Genomic DNA, 24,504 nt, shown 5'->3' on the forward strand with positions numbered 1-24,504 from the left:
TAAATCTAGACAGCAGCAACATTTATTGTAGTGGCATTACACAAGCATTATGAGATCTGAATCTGTTCTTGGTCTGTCTGATTGATATACAGCAAAGAGATACAGGGTAGCTTTTTAAAGAGTGCCCAGAGGCCAGATTTTCCAGAGAATTTAAAGCTAATCTGTTTAGGTGCTTCTAAAAATCCTACCTAAACACCTTGGAAAATTTAGTCCTAAATCACTTACGAACCTAAGTCCCACTTGCTTTCAATGGGATTTAGGAACCCAAAGTGCTTAAATCAGCTAGAAAGTGGGACTCGGGCACCTACATCACTTAGAACAGTGGTTCTCAAACTTTCCAGACTACTGTGTCCCTTTCAGGAGTCTGATTTGTCTTGTGTACCCAAAGTTTCACCTCGCTTATAAACTACTTACTTACAAAATCAGATATAAAAATACAAAAAAGTGTCACAGCACACTACTACTGAAAAATGGCTTATGTTCTCATTTTTACCATGTAATTAGAAAATAAATTGGAATATAGATATTGTACTCCTATTTCAGTGTGATACCTGAACCTGTTTTTCACTTGTGTGCCTTGTCTGAAACCCTGCTTGCCACCCCCTAACGCTGGCCCTGCTCTTTCAACCCCCCCAAACCCATCCCATGACCCCCTTGGGACCTGCAACCCCCAGGTTAAGAAACACTGATCTAGATGAGTTGAGTGCCCGGAAGAGTACCCCTGAGTACCCCTGGTTAAGAACCACTGACTTAGAACATAGGAATGAGGAAGCAGCCAAACCAGAGGACTTCACAGAAATATTCTTTAAATTAAGTTTTATTGTGATTAAAAAGCTTATTTATAGAGGTTGATGTAAACAAAAGTGAAAAGTAAAGAAAACAGAAAAATCAGAGATGCAGAATGATGGAAGAGTGAGAGTTAGGAGCAGTCTCTCCATGAATGAGCACTCATTGAAATCAATGGGAGTACTGTACAGAGGTTTGCAATATAGTGCCCCAAAAGGAGAGAGGTTAAAGAAACAAGAAAGTCACTGAAAGAGTCAGTTTGTTCTTCTGGCAGATGAGAAGCATAAGGACAGAGCAGGCAGACTGAGAATTTGCCTACATAGTCACAAAAGAAGAGTGAACAGTTGAACTCTAGCATGTAAAAAAAAAACCAGGGTCTCTCAAGGAAAGAAGAAATGCAGATTACACCATAAGAGATAGTTTTGTAGTTGAGTTTCTAATTTCAACAACGTCGCCCAGATTTCTAAAGGATCTTGGCATACAACGTTTAATACAAAGTTTTACAGATATCTCCCTGGAAAGAGAATCTTCCCATGAAGGAGTCAATGCGGCAGAGAAAGTCAGACATGAAATTCATATTTAAGAAGGTAACTAGAAAAGGAAGAAAAATATTCTGACCTAAAGACAATGCTTCAGCAGTGGGAGAGCACTAATTACGGACAGTCAAGTGCGACAGCTAGAGAAGAACCATGTGATGAAGATCCAGCATGGTTTCTGAAGAGATATTGATCTACCTAATGGGGACATATTTTATAAGAACTTTACAGTGATTTTTGAAATAGCATCACACAATTCTAACCTACAAGATCAGTAACGAAGGTACTGAGAATGAGCTACTCAGACGGGTGTAGAACTAGCTTAGATAGCAAGTGCCGAGTACACTTAGGAATGGAAGCATTTCAGTATAGAGGAAAGTTCACTGCTTGAACAATACAAGTACTGGTATTTAGGACGGATTATGTTCACTTTATAAATCAACAATCATCTGGCAGAAAAAATACGAATGAGGCTACTGATGAAAATAAAAGTATCTTTACCAGTTACCTGAAAAACTACAAGATGGATGTAGATCACAAAATTTTCAGATAGGGTCAGAACAAAGGTCCCATTATGCTGCTAACTGCTGCATGCATGCACCTCCCTTGGAAGTCAATTACAGGTGAGGATGCACAGCAATTACAGTTCAGTCCCTGTTTAGGATTCTTGGTCTCTGCTTCCAAGAATTATCATAGAATCATAGAATATTGGGGAAGACGCTTAAGGAAATCAAGGCTCAGGTGATCTTCAGTGAGATTCTGCTTGTTACTACAGAAGGGCAACAAAGGTGTGACAAGATTATGATGCTCAACAGATTGCTCAGGCAGTGGTGCTATAAGGAGGGCTTTGGCATGTGTGGCCACTGGGAAGCATTCATGGACAGAGGACTGTTCTCTCGGGATGGACTTCACCTTAGTAAGGAGGGAAATAAGACTTCTAGGATGGAGGATAGCACAACTGATCAAGAGAGCTTTAAACTAGGAATTCGGGGGAGATGGTTGGGAGATGTCCAGATAATCTCCAGGCCGGATTTTAACATTGAGAGGGAAGAAAATGAAGAAAGAAAGGGTACAGCCGTGGGTAGGAGAATGGACATAAGGAGGAATGGTAGTGTACATACCAGTCTAATAGGTGATACTGGCAGTAGAATGTCTGTGCCTAACTGGGCAAAGAATGTGAGCGAGGCCAAACAGCAAAAATTAAGATGTTTGTACACTAATGTGAGGAGCCAAGGTAACAAGACGGAGGAACTAGAGCTGCTGGTGCAGGAAGTGAAACCAGATATTATAGGGATAACAGAAACATGGTGGAATAGTAGTCATGACTGGGCTACAGGTATTGAAGGGTATGTGCTGTTTAGGAAAGACAGAAATAAAGGCAAAGGTGGTGGAGTAGCATTGTATAATCAATGATGAGGTAGACTGTAAAGAAATAAGAAGTGATGGAATGGATAAGACAGAGTCTTACTGGGAAAAAAAAAATCACACTGGGGAAGAAAGCTACCAGAGCCTCCCCTGGGATAGCGCTTGGGGTGTGCTATGGACCGCCGGGATCCAACCTGGATATAGATAGAGACCTCTTTAATGTTTTTAATCAAGTAAATACTAATGGGAATTGTGTGAGACTTTCTTCCCAGATATAGACTGGAGGACAAGTGCTAGTAATAATAATAGGGCTCAGATTTTCCTGGCTGCGATAGCTGACGGATTCCTTCACCAAGTAGTTGCTGAACCAACAAGAGGGGATGCCATTTTAGATTTGGTTTTGGTGAGGATCTCATAGAAGAAAAGGTTGTAGGGTCAACCCTGGTTCGAGCGATCATGAGCTAATCAGTTCAAACTAAATGGAAGGATAAACAAAAATAGATCTGTGACTAGGGTTTTTGATTTCAAAAGAGCTAACTTTAAAAAATTAAGGAAATTAGTTAGGGAAGTGGATTGGACTGAAGAACTTGTGGATCTAAAGGCAGAGGAGGCCTGGAATTACTTCAAGTCAAAGTTGCAGAAACTATCAGAAGCCTTCATCCCAATAAAAGGGAAAAAATTCATAGGCAGGTGTTGTAGACCAAGCTAGATGAGCAAGCATCTTAGAGAGGTGATTAAGAAAAAGCAGAAAGCCTACAAGGAGTGGAAGATGGGAGGGATTTAGCAAAGGAAAGCTACCTTACTGAGGTCAGAACATGTAGGGATAAAGTGAGAAAGGCCAAAAGCCATGTAGAGTTGGACCTTGCAAAGGGAATTAAAAGCAAAAGTTTCTATAGCCATATAAATAAGAAGAAAACAAAGAAAGAAGTGGGACTGCTAAACACTGAAGATGGAGTGGTGGTTAAGGATAATCTAGGCATGGCCCAATAGCTAAACAAATACTTTGCCTCGGTCTTTAATGAGGCTAATGAAGATCTTAGGGATAACGGTAGCATGACAAATGGGAAGGAGCATATGGAGGTAGATATTACCACATCCGAGGTAGAAGCCAAACTTGAACAGCTTAATAGGACTAAATCAGGGGGCCCAGATAATCTTCATCCAATAATATTAAAGTAACTGGCACATGAAATTGCAAGCCCATTAGCAAAAAATTTTAATGAATCTGTAAACTTAGAGGTTGTATCTTATGACTGGAGAATTGCTAACATAGTTCCTATTTTTAAGAAAGGAAAAAAGAAGTGATCCAGGTAACTACAGGCCTGTTAGTTTGACATCTATAGTATGCAAGGTCTTAGGAAAAAATTTGAAGGAGAAAGTAGATAAGGACACTGAGGTCAATGGTAATTGGGACAAAATACAACATGGTTTTACAAAAGGTAGATCATGTCAAGCCAACCTGATCTCCCTCTTTGAGAAGGTAACAGATTTTTTAGACAAAGGAAACACAGTGGATCTAATTTACCTCGATTTCAGAAAGGCATTTGATACGGTTCCACATGGGGAATTATTAGCTAAATTGGAAAAGATGGGGATCAACATGAAAATTGAAAGGTAGATAAGGAACTGGTTAAAGGTGAGACTACAACGGGTCACACTGAAAGGTGAACTGTCAGGCTGGAAGGAGGTTACTAGTGGAGCTCCTCAGGGATCGGTTTTCGGACAATTTTATTTAATCTTTTTATTACTGACCTTGGCATCACTAGGAAGTAACAGAGGAGGAGAAGGACCTCGGAGTATTGGTTGATCACAGGAGGACTATGAGCCACCAATGTGATAGGGCCGTGAAAAAAGCGAATGCAGTCTTGGGATGCATCAGGCAAGGTATTTCCAGTAGAGATAAGGAGATGTTAGTACAGTTATACAAGGCACTGGTGAGACCTCATCTGGAATATTGTGTGCAGTTCTGGTCTCCCATCTTTAAGAAAGATGAATTCGAATTGGAACAGGTACAGAGAAGGACTACGAGGATGATCCGAGGAATGGAAAACCTCTCTTATGAAAGGAGACTCAAAGAGCTTGGCTTGTTTAGCCTAACCAAAAGAAGGCTGAGGGGAGATATGATTGCTCTCTATAAATATATTGGAGGGATAAATACCATGGAGGGAGAAGAATTATTTAAGCTCAGTACCAGTGTGGACACAAGAACAAATGGATATAAACTGGCCATCAGAAAGTTTAGACTTGAAATTAGACGAAGGTTTCTAACCACCAGAGGAGTGAAGTTCTGGAACAGCCTTCCAAGGGAAGCAGTGAGGGCAGAAGACATGTCTAGCTTCAAGACTAAGCTTGATACATTTATGGAAGGGATGATATGATGGGATAGCCTAATTTTGGCAATTAACTGAGCTTTGACTATTAGCGGTAGATATACCCAATGGCCTGTGATGGGATGTTAGATGGGGTGGGATCTGAGTTACTACAGAGAATTCTTTCCTGGGTGTCTGGCTGGTGAATCTTGCCCACCTGCTCAGGGTTTAGCTGATCCCCATATTTGGGGTTGGGAAGGAATTTTCCTCCAGGGCAGATTGGCAGAGGCCCTGGGGGTTTTTCACCTTCCTCTGCAGCATGGGGCACAGGTCACTTGCTGGAGGATTCTCTGCACCTCAAAGTCTTTAAACCATGATTTGAGGACTTCAGTAGCTCAGACATAGGTTTGTAGTTTGTTACAGGAGTGGGTGGGTGAGAGTCTGTGGCCTGCATTGTGCAGGAGGTCAGACTAGACGATCATAATGGTCCCTTCTGACCTTAAAGTCTATGATTCTATGAAAAGTCACTTCAAGCAAAAATAAGGCTTTAAACCCTGATCTGAGCAAATGACCTTTTTATGCATAAAAGCGATTCAGTCCTTGCTTCCTATTTTGCTTGCATAAAAAAGGACTGGATTGGGCCTATACCATGTTCTGGAAAGAAAAGTGTTAGTTCTGCATTGTGGAATATAATCATACAATCTGTTACAGACCAGGCTAAGCACATCCAACATGTTCTCCAAAAAAAACAACAACAAAAAAGTGCACCTGTTTGGAGAAAAGCCATGCTCCTAAATGTGAAGATTGATTTATACTTTCCGTCACTCACTCTTCTTTAGAGACAAATGCCCTGCATTTCGAAAGGACAGCAGAACCATACCCAGAGAGAGTTTATGGAAAGGATAGGTTTGTTTTGAAGGGGTAGATAGCAGGCATTCACCAGAACCGCGGTATAAACAAATACTTTGGCTGCTGATTTCTGGTTAAGGGTGTCTACACAGAGTAATTCCACATTTAGCATTCCCTGCATCACTTGATGACAGAAATGGATAAACTTGACAAATGTATACAGTGGAATACAAAAATCCCTACTGAATTGCATTACCAGGGAGTAATAAGTTTATTAATAAATATTTCTAAAAATATGGGATTTCTTTCATCTGTCAGCCCAACGGGTTACTTTTCAAGCTTGATGGATGCAGGAAGCTTATTAAAAGGATTCCTAAACAAAAGGCACACAACAAGGTGAGAGACTGGCACTGTATTTAAGGATGCTGTCTCACAATATGAAGAACTGGTAATTAAACTCAAATAAAATAAGACCACCATTTAGAACAAACACAACAAATATATTTGGAGCCATTATTATGGATTATTTATATTGTGGTAGTGCCTAGAGCCCCCAGTCAGTGACTATGGCCTTGTTATGCTAGGTGCTGTATACACACTAAGAAGAAAGACTCTACACCAAAGACCTGTACAGTCTCTTCCTGCATAAAAAACACACAGAGGGGAACAAATTAGTCACAGTGCTCCTTGGGAATCAAAAAGGCAGATGTTAAGACACACATTTCCTCCAAAATCAAGTAGACAAGGCTGGGAGCAGAGCCAAAAATGCCAAACAAAGTTGTGGGGTGGGGAGGAATCTATGGGAAACCCTGCCATTCATGAAGCTGGCCTTCGCCTCTGAGCTGCCATTGGCCACCAAGCTACTGACTATTCTGTGACTCCACTGAGGAGAGTCACCAAGGGCACTGCATTAATGCAGGGATCTCAAACTCAAATCACCATGAGGGCCACATGAGGACTAGTACATTGGCCCGAGGGCCACATCACTGAAACCTTTTCATACAAAGACACAAAAGTATAGTCAAAAATGAAAAAAAAAAGGAAGAGTAATATAGTATGCTATTAAAAGTCAATATATTAACTTTTTTAAAACTGTAATGCGAAGAGGGTTTTAATAAAATATAAACACCTGTAACTATTCCTTATGTGGTCAGTAACACTGATGATGATCTACACTAACAGTCTGTCAACATAGCTGTAATGGCAGGAACTTTTTAAAGTAACTATTCACACAAAATACGTTGCCACTTTTAACAAACATTCTTCCCAACTACTTACAGCAAAGAATCATACATGCTGAACTTCATACCTCAGACTGCTCATCTACTCCATGAGGCCCTGCCCCTGCCCTGCCTTTTCCCACCCCCATTTCAACCCCTTCCCCAAAGTTCCCACCCCAACTCTGCCCCCTCCTTGCCCCTATTCCAACCCCTTCCCTAAATCCCCACCCCGGCCCCACCTCTTCTCTGCCTCCTCCCCTGAATGTGCCACCTTCCCGCTCCTCCCCTCTCCCTCCTGGAAAGTCCTAAGCGCTGCCAAACAGCTGTTTGGTGGTGGGAAGCGTTGGGAGGTAGGCGGAGGAGCAGGGATGCAGCACCCTTGGCAGGGGGGGAAGATAGTGTGGAGGGGAGCTTGGCTGCCGGTGGAGTCGGCAACTATGGTGAGCAGCAGGAAATAACTCCGCAGCTGCATGTTCGAGACCCCTGCATTAATGAATGCCGCTCAAAGTGGAATTAACTACTCCTAGGTTTTTCCATGGAGTTCAATTTATGCTGCTTAGTGCAGCTTTTCCCTGACTCATTAGTCCCATTCTGTTTGCACCCTTCTCATTCACAGCATGGATGTTTGGCAGAGGGAGTGATAGTGACTATGCAGAGCCCATGCTGGGGTGAAATATATTTTTGTGTAATCACCTTTTTCTATTGCATGGGCAACAGCTTTGCCCCATCGTTTGGTCTCCTCTGCATGGTGCACCACACAGTACAGGGAATATAGATTACCGGCCCTGGAGAGGAGCAAATTTTTAAAACAGAAAATTACAGACTGTTGCAGAATGGCATGTGAGATAAAACACAAACAATAGCAGCAACCAGGGAAACCGCTATAACAACTTCAGTCCATCAAATTTTTTTGTGACTCAGGTGGTCTTGCAGAAGTCATCCACAAAATAGAAAACTTTAGGGAACTTTAAGATGGATGTTCAAAGGGCCTAAAAGAGTTATGCACTCAACTCCTGGTAGAAGTAAATAGGAGTTGGGCACCTAACTCCATTAGGCTCTCTTGAAAATCCCTGATTTAGACGCTATGCAAAGTAAACAGATTCATGGCCCCTCTAGCAGAGACTGAGGAAAGTGAGTCCGCTCCACAGAACTTCTTTTCTAGAAATAAAAGTTTCTCAAAGCTGAACACCTTGTATCACATGGATAACAGGTCCAACACAATCTTCAATGTACTGGAATCTTGGAGGAGGAAGAAAGAAGAGGCAGGATAAGAACTTCTCTTACTATTTTAGTAAGCAAAGTCCTTGGCACACATTTTGGGAATAGAAAAGGTGCACAGAAGCTTGAGGACTTAAACAAAACCAGGGGATAGCTGCTCTGCAACTGCTAGCAGCAAATACAGTAGCACCTCAGAGTTATGCACACCAGAGTTACGAACTGACCAGCCAACCACACACCTTATTTGGAACCGGAAATACACAATCAGGCAGCAGCAGAGACCAAAAAAAAAAAAAACCACCACCCAAAAAAACCCAAACAAAAAAAGTAAAAAGCAAATACAGTACAGTAATGTGTTAAATTTGGTCCTGCTTTGACAGGGGGTTGGACTAGATGATCTCCTGAGGTCCCTTCCAACCCTGATATTCTATGATCATACCTAAATGTAAACTACTAAAAATAATAAAGGTAAAGCAGCATTCTTCTTCTTCATAGTAAAGTTTCAAAGCTGTATGAAGTCAATGTTCAGCTGTAAACTTTTGAAAGAACCACCATAATGTTCTGGTCAGAGTTACAAACATTTCAGAATTACGAACAACCTCCATTCCCGAGGTGTTCGCATCTCTGAGGTTCTACTGTATCTCCAACTGCTGGTGATGGGACACTAGATGGGAAGGGCTCTGAGTTACTATAGAGAATTCTTTCCCAGGCGTGTGGCTGGTGGGTCTTACCCACATATTCAGGGTCAGATTGCCATATTTGGGGTCAGGAAGAAATTTCCCCCCGGGTCAGACTGGCAGAGACCCTGGGAGTTTTCACCTTCCTCTGCAGCATGGGGCACTGGTCTCTTGCAGGTCTAAACTAGTGTAAATGGTGGAGTCTTTAAATCACAATTTGAGTACATCAGTAACTCAGGCAGTGGTTAGGGGTCTATTACAGGAGTAATACAGGGTGAGGTTCTGTGGCCTGCAATGTGCAGGAGGTCAGGCTAGATGACCATGATGGTCCCTTTTAGCCTTAAAGTCTGAGTCTTCCCTAAAAATGTTAAGGTTCCAAGAGAAGGAGAACATTCCTGCATCTCTCAGTAAGCATGGAAATGTTATCTTAAAAAAACACCTTCCTTTATGAAACCAGCTAGAAGAGATGAGAGTTTTAAGATGTGATAAATGACTTGAAAAAGGACGGGGCACAATGTGCCCTATTATTTTCTGCCAATCTTCAAATGAACCTCAATTCCAAGAGCACATTCTTCCAAATGACACAGAACCACAGGGACAAGGTGGGTGAGCTGAGTAGAATTTTGTCCCATCACTGCAGGTGTTAATGGGCCACTTAACACATACTGTAAGAGCTCACTCAAGGTGAACAACTCGTGCTAAACAATCGGTTCCACCTTGTATGTAGCTGACACTCTGAGGACCCTTCCCAGACCTGAAGAGCTCTGTGTAGCTCAAAAGTGTCTCTCTTAATAACGGGTGGTGATCCAACAAAATGTATTGCCTCACCCACCTTGTCTCTCTAATATCCTGGGCCCAACATGGCTAGAACACCACTGCAAACAGAAAACCACAGGGGCACTTAACCTCACTGAACAGTGATTCCTGAAGATCAGAAGAGAATAAGAAAAAAGGGAAGGATCCTTATAATCTGGAACAGTGGTGCCCAATCTTTTCAATTTGAGGAATGAACACGTTATTGTCAAGGGGCCATAACCAGTACTTTGTTTGAGGCATAGGGCTTGTCTTCACGTCCAGCGCTACAGCAGCTGTGTCGCTGCAGCGCTTTAGCGAAGCCACTACAATGCCGACAGGAGAGCTTCCCCCATTGATGTAGTTAATGCACCTCCCCAAGAAGGGATGGGAGAAGTTCTCCTGCCGCCATGGTGCTGTCTACATGGGGGCGAGGTCAGTATAACTATGTCACTCAGGGCTGTAGGTTTTTCACACCTGTGAGTGACGTAGTTATACTGATGTAGGTCTGTAGTGTAGATCTGGCCTTAGTCTCTGCCCTGCTCCACACCTTTTGCATTGCTTTGGTGGCTCAAAAGGAACAAAGTCATGTGCAATGGGAGTCCCTAGCACTCGTGAAACCAGTATAACAAGTTCCTACACCTACCTTCTTTGTTCCTGATCGAGGGGCCACATTACGGCCCCTCTCCACCAGCAGTTTGCATATTCTGTGCTCTGGCTATCCCCAGCTGGCCTATGATCCTGGGGGAAACCTAACCAGCTAGCATAAGTTAAAACAACCTGTAGGCTGCTCTAACCTGCCCTGGGGTTGTCAATCAGGGAGTCATAACTGGCTTTTGGTTCTCAGTTTCTCCTCTGCTATCCTGGGTGGCCATGTGTGAGAGAGAAGCTGAACCAACTTTTGATAGGTGCCCTCCTTGAATCAGGCAGAGCCAGCTGAGCTTCTATCCCGCTCTCCCTCAGGGGAGGGGAAGCCCATTTCTCCTCCCCATAGGGATGGAGCGGATTCAAACGCTTCAGTTTAAAAACTGCAGGGCACAGTTTGAGGGATCAAATCTTCAATTTTCAAGCAAATGCAATTTTTCTCCTTAACAGTTGTCCACCAAGAGCCACAATTGAAAGCCTCAAGGACCACAAGTAACCTTCAAGTCACAAGTAGCTTGAAGGCCACAGCTTGGACACCACTGATCTCCAAAATCCTCATTAAGTATAGGGAAACATTGGGGCTCTTTGTTTCAGCAGTCTCAGACTAGCCTCATCTCCACCCCTTTGTGAAAGTTTCTTCACCACCACCATCCTTAATATCACCATCTGTGCTAAAAGATGGGTTCCAGATGGGACCACAAACACCCTCAAACTCTGGGAAAGTTCAAATCCAAATCAAGATCTGAGCTTAGGTCCATCTCCACTCTATCACACACCTTCACAAAAATCCCAACCCCCTTGAAATTTAACAGGGTTCAAGTTATGACATTCCTCTTATGCTCCCTCTCTAAACAAAAACAGATAGAAAGGTAAAGCATAAGAAACACACAATGCATATTTTTTTTAAATAAAGTCCCCTTTCCTCCATGACCAAAGCTGCCTGCCATGGTGTGAAACACTAACTATGAGGGCAGCTGCATCTCTGGGAGATTTAGCAGCGTGACTAAGTCAGAGCTGTTGCAGAGCATGATGGTCAGCAGAACGGTGCTAACCATGACAGATGTTTCACTCTTTTTATTGAGCGTGTTCAAACAGAGCTGCCATAAACCATCTACTTCAGGAACTGAAAGCCACTGAGAGGTGGAGACTATGAGGGCATGAAAAACAAAACAAAACTAGGTTTCAAAGAAGGGGCATTATTTTTAATATGAGCGCTATCTGATCCTCTTCTATCTTGGCCCTACTGTAGTCCATTATCTATCTTTGTATCTAGGTTCTTATCTAGCTCCCATTGCAATAGTACCCAAGCACATCACATAAATCGACCAGGTTAGCCTCAAAGCGCCCCTGATTAGATAATATTGCTAGCCTCACTTTACACACGGGGAACTGAGGCATGGAGGTTTAAAGTGACTGGCCTAAGGTCACACAATGTGGTAGAGCTAATAGCTGCACTTGGATCTTCTTAGTCCTCAGCCTGTAATTTGATCACTGGACCCTCTTCCCACCCAAACTGAGCGCTAAGGCGGAGTAAAACGCTATTAAATCAGAATTAAACTGCTGCCGCTGACTTGAGTGTATGTCCACAATGCACATTATAACTGACAACACCACAATGCAGTGGAGAACAAGCTTGCTGTTTTCAGATCTCAAACTTGTAAGCAAACTCAATAGTCACGAAAGTAACAGATTAATAGTGTCAGCGTAGAGCTAGGCATGGTGTGAGGGAAGGTCTATGCAAACTGGCACTGCACAGGGTGACTCTGATCTCATTTTAACCAGTTTTACAGCGGTGTAACACCACTGAATGAAACAGTGTCTTGATTTTACACTATTTTGTGACTAGAACGAAGCTCAGAGCACTAATCACTTCAGCCTTCAAACTTGCTCCTAAGCTATTTATGAGCCCATAGAACATTCTCAAAAGGGGTTATTTAAAAACAAACACACACACTAGCACATTTGAATGCGGGTCATAGAATTTAACACACAAAACACACACAGATCCTCATCTTGTGGATTATTATTATTTCAATGGAACATCACCTTCTTTAAAAAGCTTGTGATTGGGATCACAGAAATTGGCAACCATTCCTTCCAAAAACAAAACGTCTCTTGTTGTTTTGAGCTTTCACTGTCACTCTAAAAACTATACTTGAGTCTGAACATAGGCATTTACTTTGCCTCCCTCCCTGAGCTGTTGTGTGTTGAATTGCCACATTCCACCTCAAAAGTGGCTGCATCTCATTTGCGGGTGAAATGTTTCATCAATATACAGGTTTACAAATGTTAAAATAGATGTGACAGCTAGGACTATGAATATTCCATGGCAATATTATGTAAACAAGGCCTTCTATTTGACATCAGAGCCAATTACAAATTAAGATAAGAACTGGTCTGGATAAATTAAGTATCTCCTTTGAACCTTCACCTAGAACTAAACGGCAATATAGATTTCTGAGGTTCAAAAGTGTTTCGTTAATTCCCTCCTCCACCCCAAATTATAATAGGCAGGCATGCCCTAATACCACAAGAATGCTCATAGTTTTTCCATTGCAACCAGACACAGAAAATACTGGAAATATGCCAAAATCTTGGCAAGGGTCAGAGTTCAGTTCTAGCTCTGGGTAATTGTTTTGTTCCAAATTGGGGTAAAAATATTCTCAAACATGCAAAGTTTCCCACGGGGATGGAAATTCCAGTTCCCACGCAGCTTCAGACTCCAATTACATTTAGAAGGTACCACAGGCTTCCGTTTTTAAACAAAACCTCTTTTGCATCTGAAATGGCTACTTTTGCACTAGAAAGAGCTGTACAGAAACACTGCTCTTGAAACCAGTTTGCAAGACGGTTACTTTTCTCACAACTGTTACTGTAATTGCACCAGACTGCTGAGTCTTGAAATTGTTCTTTATACATGCCACCTACAGTCATCAAATGCTGACATTTTTCCGGATATGAAATAGGAAAGTGTGATATAAAACCTGGAGTCTAGACAATGGCTTTTGTAAAGTGTCCTGAAGTACAAAGTACTGTGGAGAATCACACCACTGAATACCATGACTATTCAAATTCTCTGGTCTCGATGAACGATTCGGGGAAGGTAAATCTGTGCACTGGTGGAGACAGTCAGACCGTTATGCTGTGGAGATGCATACGGACACAGGGGCAGGCAACAGGCTTTGTTAACTTGTAATACTGCTACAGCAGATGTACCTCCTGTCCACAGGTCATTCGTTTTTGCTCATCCTTTTATATAAAAAACTGAAGACCAGGAAGGTCATTAGTCTAACTTCCCCCTAACACAGACCATAGAATTGGAGCTGCGCAGTTTGGGTTGACCAGAAATTATTTGGACAAAACAATGCAGCAAATTCTCAAAACACTTTTTTTTTTTTTGGTGGGGGGGGGGATTGGATTCACAGGTGCCATTCACAAAATGGCCAAAGGAGGTGGTAGCGTGCATCCCTCATAAAACTTTTAGCTCGTTGATTAGGACAGTGGTTCTCAGCCAGGGGTCTGGGGGCCCGTGAGCAGGTTTCAGGGGGTCAACCAAGCAAGGTCAGTGTTAGACTCTCTGGGGCCCAGGGCAGAAAGCCGAAGCCCCATCGTGCAGGGCTGAAGCCTGGGGCCCTGAACCCCGCCACCCAGGGCTCAAGCCAAAGCCTGGGCAATTTAGGTTTGTGGGGCCCCTGTGGCGTGGGGCCCTGGGCAATTGCCCTGCTTGCTACCCCCTAATGCTGGCCCTGGTTTTTATATGCAGAAAAACAGTTGTTGTGACACTGGTGGGCAGAGGAGTTTTTACAGCATGTTGCGGGGGAGGGGGCCTCAAAGAAAAAGGTTGAGAACCCCTGGATTAGGGCACTTCCCTTGGACATAGGAGACCCAAGTTCAAGTTCCTGCTCTAACTGCTTATACACAACAGAACATTCTCAACAGCAGGGAACCCTGCCCCAGGATATCCCAGAGCCCATAGGTGAAGGCACTCTCCTGCAACGTGGGAGAACAAAACTGAAATCCCTGATCCCTCATCAAGCAGAAGAAGAAACTGAACCAGGGGCTTCCACATCCCAGGTCAGTGCCCTCACCATTAGGCTAAAGGTTACAAGGGAGCCACTTCATTTTCTGGTCATTTTGTGACTTTAGCCCCCCCCCTTCCCCCTTCCATTGGTTTTTATTTTTAAAATGCCCCCAAATTGAAAGACTTCAGTTGACTGGAAATAAAACTGCTGTCTTCTCAGTTTTGTTCCTTTTTTTTTGAATTTTTAGTTGGACATGAATCACTCTTTAAAAAAATTTTCAGGACTACCAGCAAAAAGCAAACAAATCAGTTATTTGCCCAACTCTACATAAAGTCTCGCCTAGTAAATCCTGCATAAAGCCTAATTACTTGCAGTGAACTAGACTGTCTCTTTTAGAAACACATCCAGTGTGGATTGAAAGACTTTGAAATGGAGCGCTGAAGGATCCTCCACATTCCTAGGTATGCTGTTCCAATCGTTAACTACTCCGACGTTTAAATTTACAGCTTACTCCCAGTTTAAATTTGTCTAGCTTCAATTTCCAGCTATTGCACCTAGTTTGCTGGATAGAGCTCTTTTCTATCAAATTTCTTCTTCTTATGTAGCTACTTACTGACTATAATCAGGTAACCGCTTAACCTTGAGTTTGATAAACTCAGTAATAAGAAGAGATTGAGATCACCACATATTTTCAGTAAGTTTGCACTCATGTAGCACCATTTGATCAAGCATCTCATGGCCTTTTCCCTAACATTAATTACATACCCCTTAAGCAATATGAGCAGCAGTGCACCGCATCCATATTTGGTTGTCAATCCATTTGAGAACCAGTTTGGTAGGAATCAGATTCATGGAGCCAGCTGGGCCCGATGCTGTTGCTGAACACCTCAACTTCAAATGAAGTACTGCACTTTATTAAAAAAGTATGGGTGCCAGGCACTTTACTGGGTTTTCCAGCCAGAAAGCTATTTAAAAAAGTCTTAAAATATTTTAGGAAGGGTGTACAACCAAAACTACTCTATTTGGTTGAGAATCTCAGCGTCTAATGTGCTAAGAGAAACATTCTGCAATTTATATAGTGTTCAGTTTTATTTTTGTACTAAGTGGTGTAGTATCCTACATGAATGTGTGTCAACAGCAGAATGTCAATAAAAATATGTATTTAAAAATTCAACTTTTCAGTTGAATGCTATCTGTAATCACATCCTGTTATTTCGATGAGAGTAGGCAACATTTATGAAAGTAGTTTTACTTTCTAAAGGTCTTGGATTTTTAATTATAAGTAAATTACAAAACACCCTTTTTAAAGTGAAAAGTATGAAGAGGATACTATGGTCAAGAATACACAGACTATGCTTCAAAATCATTGTTCCTCAAAAGAAACTCAGGAGAGAAATTTTCTTTACAGAATTGTTGCTGTCCATGGAAAACTCACTCCCATGAATATGTTCAAATGACTTCCCAAAAGATTCCCCCCCCATGCCTTTAAAGTCCTGCTTAGCTCTTTTAGAAGGGATGAGAGCTTACAGAAAGATTGCTGCAAGGGGGACAAGAACACCACTCAATCTTACATTAAAGAGGATTACTGGTGGGATAAAACAAGAGACATTCAGCAACCCCCAACCAAACTTTGGAAAGGGGTTGGACAAATGCCACCTCTATCCAAACCATTCCTGGTTTGCAAAACAAAATTTAACCCAAAGAACATTTAAGATGACCAAGCCCCCCCTGGTTTTGCCCCGCTCTAAAAAGGAGGAAAGGAGTGGGGTTTTCAATGTGAGAATCCCCACTGTGCAGATTGTAGATTCTGGGCCTAATTCTCCATTTCCTTCAGTTTGGATAATCATTTACACGTGGGGAAAGCAGGTAGCATTTTACACACATTTGACAGGCAGATGCCACCCATCTTGCACAAGCTGCAGAAAATGGAGAATCAAGCCCTCTGAATTCAGAAAAGATATTAGCAATCAAATTTAATTCATGGCTTATTCAGCCATGTGAGATCTGTACAAGGAAGAATTTCTTGGTCAAGAAACAGTCACCAAGTGCCTCTCTCATAGCTCCTAGTACTAAAAGGCAGTGAAAACATTTGAAAGGATCGAATGAGCATATCTAGCACCAGCAGCGCTAGCTGAAGTACCACCACCAGCAACTAGCACAAGTCACTGGGCATTGAGTGCACTCAGAAAGAAGTTGCTCAAAATTGTGTAGGATGGATCTTTAAGGTGACAATTTGTACAGATGCCCTCTTGTAAATACCAGAAGAATAATCCAATGCTTTCTCTCTTCAGAGAGCGAGCGAGCTTGCTTAATGCTTTTGCTTACCTTGTCCAATTTAAAACCAAAAACCTCTAGATTTGCATTGAAAAAAAATCTAACATAGAAATTAAGGGAATTCCTAACCATCCCTCCAATCCCAGATTGCATATATTACTCTATGTGCTAGTATGCTTATCTACCACCTCTGTTAATGTTCTAAATATACAACTAGCTACGGTTGCTTCTCTATCAAGTGAGGGAACTGGCATTAGTTTAATCTTAAAGATATTTTGTGGCTCCCACAAAATTTTGGGTACGTAGGTGTCTTCCAGTTCAAAACTGGAAAACTATTCAGACACTTGGTAGTGTACATATCTGAATTGAGGATCATTATACAGAATATAGAAAAGGTTATGACTCAAAGCAGCTAACATCCAGACATGAAACTCAATACAGTGGTCACCAGTAGAAAGAATGGAAATAGTTAAATTAATCCGGTGCCTTGCAAAATATATCCTCTAAGCATTGATAGCCTCCCTATTAAAGCTTCTCTCCAAGTGTTTAAATCACGGAATGAAATTATATTCAAATTTCCTCTGGCAGGGGGAAAAAGCCACACACTGCAATCAAAACACTAAGAAAATCCTGGCATGAATGAGGCATGAGTCTTCTGATGTATATGTTTTCCACCTTGCTTTCCATCTGTGCCTTATCACAAAACTGTTCAATGCCCACATCAGTAGCTCTTTAAGCCAGCAAGATATTTAATCAGAAAGGCTCTGATCTCGCCCTTCTGTTATCGTCCTTAGTTTGCTTTTAGGTAGATGATCGTTACATCTAGATAAACTAAGAGTTAAATATCTGATGAACAGCGACCCAAAATGGCCCCATTACCATACAAATCATGAAAGATGCATTCACATGCTTGTATAGGAGTACAGAAAAATTGGGGGAAAAGAAATAATAAAAGGATTCATTTATAACTGGCAAGACATTTCTCAGGGGTGAGATTTTTTTCTGAAGATTCATAGATTGACCACCTTTTTTTCTGCATGGTATGATCTCCTGTCACATTTTCTTCTTTCCAGAAGTTCACTGTTCAAAAATCATTTGAAGCAACATTTGTCCTCATCTCAATACAAGGGGTCATTGTCTGTACGTAGTAAGCACCTGCAATATGTATCTCATCAGTTTATGTTTCACCTTCCAACTCCAAGAGTGGTTGGGATTCCGAATTGAGCAGCTCTCTATTGGATGAAGACTAGAAATATAGCTGATAAATTTTGCTTCATCTCCCGACTACTGATTGGATTAATTCAAAACAAAATACTTTAAGGAGTTGCTTCTGGACTCTAAGCAGACTGTAGAAAAACTACAGTGATTGCTGATGGCATCACCACCTTCCTGCCATGTTTATACATACCTTAGAGTAGACAGTTTAAAATATTTCAGGCTTACAGCTGTAACCAGAGATGTACATTTATCTGAAAAGAGCATATATAATGGAAGGGAGCATTCATCTGAACCTCTTGTAGAATCTAGATAAACACCTGTCAGGAATGGTCTAGATAATACTTAGTCCTGCCACGAGTACAGGGGACTGGACTAGATGACCTCTCGAGGTCCCTTCCAGTCTTATAATTCTATTAAGCCACCTAATCAAACCTAAAAACTATGAGGTGACAACACATCAAGAATATCCACACACGAGAAGCCCTAGCCAGGAAATGAGAGAACGATGCATTGTAAACCATATTCTTTACCCAATGCAAAAATGTCCACCAGACGTATTCTATACTATTCTTAAGGAGAAAAGTACATGCTTTAGAAGGCAAGGAATGGCAATATTGTGTTGTGGTGGTAGGCCGGGGAAGGGACAGAAACAATATTGAATCGTGTCAAGTAAGCCATCTCAACACGTTTGGGGTGGGAGTTCCTATGAGAGAGAGTGTACACACACACACACACACACACACAGAGCACCGTTTCTTGTCCTACTGTTGATTTTGTTGTTTCAGCTATTGCACCTGGATCATTCTGTAAAAACTGAAAAAAATTCTAAACCCAATAAAATGGAAAGCATGCACACAATGTGGAATCTAAGCTTTCATGCTGTGGGTCATAATATAACAACATTTCCTTCTATTTTACTACTGTACCATGTTTTTGATGTGAAAGAAATATGTTGGATAGGAATTCTACAGTCACAAACACTTGAAATATAACATGTCTGAACAATACCTCTGACAAATAAAAGCTTCTTGGGCCAGAACATCCCATCATATGAACCCTACTCTAAAATGTTCCTCTCCCATTGCAAAGTGTTTTGGGATTATTAACAACACCCTATCCAACACACAAATTTTCTGGCAATATAATCTCTCACTAATGGACTTTACATTACATTCTTAATTGCAGACTCTGAGAAACATGTTTAGGCAAATCAATACAATACAAAGAACGGGCCAAATTAATCTCTAGTCTAACTCCATTAGGACAAATTCTGCTCTCATTTCCATGGTGTATATTGGAGCACCTTCATTTACTTCAGTGGAGTTACTCTGAATTTAACCAGGGTTACAGAGAAGAATTTGGTCCACTTGACTGCAGAAGAATTACACCAGCAATGAATCTGGCTCAATGTATTTTCAGTTGCAAGAAATTTTTAAAATAGTGTGAATGTGAAAATGTTTCAGCTGGATTTCTGAGATGTCCCCAAAGATTTTTAGCTATTAGCTGGTTAAGTCTTGTCAGACTGTGCTTCACAGCTGCAGTTGTCCAGTCTGACAGTCTCATCCAAGTATCAAAATAATATCCTGCAGAGCTCTGCCACTATATATTTTTAACCATTCACTTTAATAAGGGGAAAGTAGTTTCACTGAGGTCTTTTCAGTCATACTTACAATAATGCCCCAAAGGAGTGGGGGGTAGGCACAGAATTTTGCACAAACTATTTAGAAAGCTTCAGCGGCAGTGGTATGCATAACAATAAGCTTATTAAATTTTTTAAAAACATCTATGTTAAAAGTGAATTGGAAAGCTTCTGTTGTCTAGGTAATTAACAATAGTGCATGCAGGGACTTAATTGTAATATAATGTACATTTTTAAAATCATCTGCAAAGCCATTCTCCTTTCACTTACCAGCTCAGACCTAATCGGTTATTGATATAATTATTTGTTAAACACCAACATTGTTTGTGGTCTCCGTTGCGTCCACAGTAGCAGGGCAGAAACAGGACTGACTGGAAACTAGAAAGGCAAGGTCCTCTGTGTTATAACCAAACTACAGAAAGCTTGTGCTGCCTGATATCACCACATAGGGTCTCCCTGAGTCCTGGCAGGGACTGGACTACACTATAGAGTTATACAGGAAGACATGCAGGTAGAAGGGAGACATGGTCCCTGCCCAGAGCGTTTTACAATCTAAACGGCAGGTGGACTGTCATGCCTGCTGTGACCCTACAGTCTGTTTAAGGAGTGTGTTTGTTGAAGGAAAAGACAGGTGAAACAGGAAAATGTTTGTCTGATGTTGAATGTAAGTGTATTAGTGCTACCCATACACAGGAAAAAACATTATTCTAAAGTAGTTTGTTGTTGCTAAAATGTCAACTTAATATTGTTGCCAGGATCAATAAGAGTTCTGAGCCACTCAACAGCTGCACAGAATAGATTAACATGGAGGTTAATGTCACTAGACTGGTTGGGAATTTTTCAAAATGTTTTTTCCTTAGAAAATGCCAGATTTGTATAAATAAAAAATCTTTTCACAGAAGCATATCAGTTTTGAAGAAACTTTTGTAGGAAGGTTTCTCAGGTCCAGGATAGAATTAGTGGTCAAAACCAGGAAGACACACCAGAATAGCCTGATTTGGAGTCAGACAGAGCAGGGACTTGAATCTGGGTCTGCCATATTCCAGCCCCACTGGGCTATAGGCTATGCTGCTCTCTCTCATTTTTCCATGAGCCATTTCAGAAGATCCTGGGAGTTTGTCCTGATGTGGAACCTCAGGACAAAATACCAAAACCTCAACATTTTTTGCAAAACAGAAATATTGTTTTATGGCCAGCCCTGACTTTCACTTGAAGGAAGCCTTAATGTAGAATGGAAAAGAAAACCTTTTGATTTCAAAAGGCTACAGGAATTTTGCTGGAGTGGAGCCACCTTTAATTCTTTTTTCTTAATTTATTGTTGTGTCGTGTTAAGTGTACATGCACCCCTGGCATTAGCTGGATAGGATGTGAGAATATCTTAAGACTTTGAGACTATGGCCTGATCCTGTAAACACTTTAAGCCAATGCATAACTTTATACACAAAAAGAGTCCCATTGCAGACATCTGAGTAAAATTATTCATGTGCATAAGAGTTTGCAGAATCAGGTCCTAAGCCACTCTCTAGTGATGGTAATTATTTATTGATTTGGTGTTGTACAAAAAAAAATAATAAAAGACTGAATCCCTGACCTGAAAAGTTTGCAGATTAAATACTGCTGAATTGGAAATACTTGGCCAAATTCTACGCTCTGTTACAACCACGTGGCCCCACTGACTTCAGTGATCGGTGTAACTGATAAAGTGACAACAAATGGTCAAAATCCTGTTGCTATAGTCACAGATTTTAAAATTAAACAGAACAAATAGAACTAATGTTTTTTAGGCAACAGATTAGCAGCATCCACCCCCAGCAAAGGCTGGCTATATATATGAAAATAGTTTAAGAAACATAGGTGGCCAGCCTTTTCTGCGTTAAAACAATTACTATAAGTAGTTTAATGCTATTGACAGCTAAAAAATGGAGGTTCATCTTTATTTCATGTACGTACTTACGGTAGCCTGTTTTTTTAAGCCAAGGTACTGGGTTCTCTCAACACTACTGCCAGTTTGCCGTAAGCTATAGCTAGTGACTGAGCTTTCTGTGTGCGATTCCTTACAAGCCTTCTTATGGACTATAAAAGAGTTGCTATCCGGACACAATAACCTGCAATTATCGGTTATCTTTGCAACAAACTTCATGCAAACACGAGATGTCCAGATTAGCTCGGTAGTGCTTATGACAGTTTCTTGTTCAGCTGTAATCCAGAGGGCTAAATTACTCCTTTTTGTCAATGTATTGTTATTTTCTTAGAAAACAAAGAAGCTATTACCTTTAGAGTGAAATGAACTAACATTTTCAAACTTGGACACGTAAAGTTAGGTAACTCCGCTACATATGTATTTAGGAGCCTAAATAAGTGGCCTGACTTTCAGAAGTGCTGAGCACCTTATGATTTCACTAACCTCAATGGGAAAAGGTGTGACTTCTTCATTTCGGGTCAGATACAAAGCCCTTTTACAGCAAGTGCAGTTTCCATTGACTTCTAGAGTGCAACTGATTTGGTCAAACCCCTGCAGAGACACATGACTCACCCCACCCCAACATGCTGTGCATGAATATCATGGCCGATCAATCTGATCCATAATCCATTAGCGCTATGTAGACTTCACTGGATTTTTGAAGAAGAGAGATTTCTTCAGAAATCGTCACAGACCCCCTAGGATGTGATTTCAAGGGGCTTTTAGAGTATTCAAAAAACATGTCTAATACTGACATATTAAATGAAGCATTAGAAAACATCAAAATCTACAAGTTATATTCATTATAAGAGCTGGAGTTACATCCATCAGATATTAACACTATTCAAACTTCAGAGACATGTATACATGAACAAAAAACGCTACTGAGATGGGGTTATTGGGATAGCGTACCTTGAAGCTTAATGAGACTCCAATCATAAGCTGCAGGTGGCTGGATGTGTCAGGAATACATTGGCTATGCCATGCTTACAGAACCCTCCACTGCTGAATACAAGCTGTGCCAGTACTCGTCTTTGCTTGCAGCTGGCTGTAAGCTGCAACGAAAGAGGCTGACAGCTAGAAGAACAGAGAAAAATCTGGCAGTGTGATAAGATTAGTAAATAAAATAGAGCCAAATCTGGTACTAGTTTTACACTTATGCAACCACACTGACATCAATGGGATTGGATGGGATGAGAGCACATCATTTGGTCCACACAGTTATGGTGGGTAGCTGCAGCAGGAAGGATGGTGTGTTTGCAAAACTAGAGGAATATGTATAACCTGAGGGACAATGGGAAATGTATTGTCTATAGCAACAGCTGGGGGACTAGGTTATGGCCTTTAAGTCACAGCCAATGAGAGATCTGACGTAAAAGAGCTACACAAAAGCATGAGTCCGTGGAGACAGCCTGGTTGACTTAACTTGAATTCCATGAGAGGCACATGAGGGAGCATATGAAGTGGGGGAACCTATGCAGCAGTACAGCATGTGTTCCTCCACACAACAATCCTGCTCCACTGGCCAAAGTGTAAGGAGACAGGGCCACCTCTTCCCCCACCACCCGCGGGGTGACCAGATCACAAGTGTAAAAAAATCGGGACAGAGTGTGGGGGATAATAGGTGCCTATATAAGAAAAAAAACCCAAAATCGGGACATCTGGTCACCCTACCCCCCGCCCCCAAGCTTTGGAGAATATACGAATACATGTATAACACAGTGGTTGCTCCCTAGTCGATGGCAAAGAGACAAAAGGTGCCTTCTGCTCTTCCACTCTTGTGCACGCACACAGGTTGAGACACATTCCGGCTCAGGGAATTTGAACACACAGGTCTGAGGTTTACTAAGCCCAGCATTAAAACACTGAAAGATGAGGGGTGCAGGTCTCTTGATACTACCTGGCAGCATTCCAGAACTAGTAAATCACCACCAGGCTGGTAATAGGAAATCCCTACTGACACGTCTATAACATGTCTAACAATAGAATTTAAAACACACAACAAATCAACAACGATACAACATTCAAACAGGGGTCTAATTAACTGACTGTATTACAGAAAACTATGGTTTTTATATTTCATGCAGTTATATTCTGAAAAGGAACACACTGAGTAACCTTAGATATGACTAGAAATACATACTAATACAAGATAGCGGACATGGGTCCTCCTTAAAATTATAGCACATACTGTTTGAGAATAGAATGAATTTTCTGAGAATTTATAAGAATACCCATTAACTAAACTAGCTGAAGAGTTAAAGGACATTTTAAAAATTAATTTCAAGAAATTTAGCACCCAGTGGACTTTGTTTTTGGTCCCCAATGACCTCATGGTGGACTGTAGTGATGACATGAGGGCGAAAAAAAAATCTAATAAAAAAAGTTTAATCTGAGACTCCAAAACACCAAAATGCCTTAATCATAAACATGTGGATATTTCATGTCCTCACTACAGGGCACGGTTAAGGTTGTTTGTGTGCCCTAACTGTGCATTTAGCTATGTTAACGTATTTGGTTTTCTTATTCTAATTTTCGTAGACTGATAATGGAGTTTTTCCTTAAATAGTTACAACTCCCATGTAATGTATATTACCTTAAATTACCAATAAGCAATATCAACTTTAATGCCATTCTAATGGAATTTTTACTTGGGAATATAAGACGACATACATTTAGTAGTATACCATATTCCACATATGCAATGTGCCCACATTGGCACCGCAACGGGGAACTTAAAATTTTTCATGTGGGGACGTAAGCATTTGGGCTGGGACTCTGAAACCTTCCTGAGAGAGCTGGTTGTCCAGTTTAATTACAGTAAATGGGTATTAGGCATCTAAATTCCTCTGGCAGCTTTGAAAAGCTCACGCTTAAATGCTCAATACTATGATTGAATCAACACAGCTCTCTGCATTTGATAATTGTTGTAATACTGATCAACCATTCTTCATCATGCTCACAGTCAAAAGTAAATACTTGGATAGGTTTGAG

General features: G+C 41.2%; 1 protein-coding gene across 21 annotated transcripts in view; it reads right to left on the reverse strand.

Annotated features, from left to right (window-relative positions):
* Window positions 1-24,504, reverse strand: part of LOC102943985 (poly(rC)-binding protein 3) — a 703,847-nt gene that overhangs the window by 479,545 nt on the left and 199,798 nt on the right. For 4 of the 21 annotated variants that reach the window (XM_043540398.1, XM_037889898.2, XM_037889900.2 and 1 more), the window contains exon 2: window positions 22,423-22,565. The exons of the other annotated variants lie outside the window; for them this stretch is intronic. The gene's annotated coding sequence lies outside the window, so the exon portion shown is untranslated. The remainder of the gene's footprint in view (window positions 1-22,422; window positions 22,566-24,504) is intronic. 21 annotated transcript variants of the gene reach the window in all.

This window comes from Chelonia mydas, chromosome 2, assembly GCF_015237465.2.
Source record: "Chelonia mydas isolate rCheMyd1 chromosome 2, rCheMyd1.pri.v2, whole genome shotgun sequence".
NCBI classification, from domain to species: Eukaryota; Metazoa; Chordata; order Testudines; family Cheloniidae; genus Chelonia; species Chelonia mydas.